Raw genomic sequence first — 1,799 nt, forward strand, 5'->3', positions numbered from 1 at the left:
ACATATACTTAGACGACCAATAAATATTTCTATTAGGTGATATGAAACTATAACAAATACACACATCAAACAAAGAAAAGGGAGATAAAAAAAGGGAGACTTGCTTAAAAATACCCAATGAAAAATTTATCTTTGTGGTCAGTCCCCACTCATGAATTTCTTTACATGCACTCCCCAATCTCCTCAATCTTTAGTTTCAACTCCCCCAATACATAATTTTACAAATTTACCCTCCACCTCCTGCTACCTTTTTCCTTCTCTTGGAAATATTTTCCTGCTGTCTTTTCCCCTTCGCTCTCCCTGTCGCCTCCTGTTGCTCTCACCTCCACCTCCTCTTCGTCTTCTTCCTTTCCTTGGAAGCGTAGAGGTTCGCATCCAATGCTGGGCTCCCACCTCACGGCCGCCGGATTAGGTTTCCATTGTACGCGGCGGCGTTCTTCGCCGCCGCGTCGGTCTCCTTGGTGTCGCCCTTCGACGGCCACCCCGTCTCCGACGCCACGATCTTGATGTCGTCGTACTTGAGCGCCGACATCGCCGCGAACACCGCATCGATTTGGGCGTCGAAGAGGCTGTAATACTTGAGTCCGTTACCAGCGTCGACGACTCCGGAATTAGGACGGAACAGGGCGTAATTAAGGGAAATGACATCAGAATTCGCTTCATAGGCGAAGAAAGGGTAGGCATTGATCATGAGATACGAGCCGGTCTGTCGCAGAAACTCTAGCATCGATCAGATCACCGTCTCTACTAGCTCCGGCCGGAAGCTACCGGAGGAGGAGGGGTAGGAGTTTTGGAGCGCCGTGAGGGTGATGGGGGATGAGATCTTGACGTTGGCGTCGAGGTGGAGGTGGGCGAGCGCGGTGTGGACGTTCTGCATCGTCGGGACGAGGAAGTTGGTGATGTTGCGGGGGAAGATGAAAACCTCGTTCCCGACGGCGATGGAGTGGATCTGGGTGGAGGGGTAGTAGGCGGCGACGTTGCGCTGCACCCATTGCAAAGCGAAGCCCAGACGGGCGACGACGGAGGCGAGGAGCTCGTTGGGCACGGTGACCACCACCTTGATGCCGGAGCCGACGAGGGCGCGTAGGACGGACGGGTCAGCGTCGTATAGCTTGACGTGGTCAATGCCGTTGGATTTCAGCAGCTCCACCACTTTGGTCGCCGGAGGCAGGTTGTTGGCCACCCTGCCGTAGTTGACACCGACATTTCCGGCTTCTGCAACCAAATAAACCGCCATTGAACGAAAGAAAGCTAATTTTGAGCTCAGAAAAAAGTGATTTTTCTCACCGTACCGGAAACAGAGGAGGCGAGGAAGGAGAACAACAAGATGGAACAAAATGGAAGAAGCTCCATGACCTGAAACAGAGCATGAAATGAGATGAATAATCCAGAGAAAGGAAGAAAAAATAGCAGATTTGAAGAATGAGGAGAACTCACGACCAGTGTAGTTTGATTTCTTCCTCAGATTGCAAGGATTAGGGATGGAGAAAGCGACGGAGAGAGCAGAGTGAGCAGAGCGAAGGAAGAAGACGAAGTGCACTCTTAAGTGGCAGCATCAGCATGCAATTAGGGAAATTTTATTTTGGTCCTCGAACTTATTAAAAATGTTAATCGACCCTCAATTAGGGAATTTCAATTTTATATCTATTTTTTTAGATATAAAATTCTAAATATATATATACATGTGCTGTTAAAATAGTTTTAAAATTTTAATTAGCTTTTATATTATAAACATAGCATTGTTCGTAGGGGGCTAATTGATGGTTGCCTCATGGTCATCATAGTGAAGGTCTCGTCTG

At 48.4% G+C, this 1,799-nt stretch overlaps 1 pseudogene; it reads right to left on the bottom strand.

Annotated features, from left to right (window-relative positions):
• Positions 1–394: 394 nt before the first annotated feature.
• The window catches only part of LOC141827054 (glucan endo-1,3-beta-glucosidase-like), a 4,951-nt pseudogene continuing 3,546 nt past the window's right edge, over positions 395–1,799 (bottom strand).

The sequence above is a fragment of the Curcuma longa genome, chromosome 1 (genome assembly GCF_044706935.1).
Source record: "Curcuma longa cultivar G26 ecotype Majalengka, Jawa Barat chromosome 1, ITB_CL_G26_1.1, whole genome shotgun sequence".
NCBI classification, from domain to species: domain Eukaryota; kingdom Viridiplantae; phylum Streptophyta; class Magnoliopsida; order Zingiberales; family Zingiberaceae; genus Curcuma; species Curcuma longa.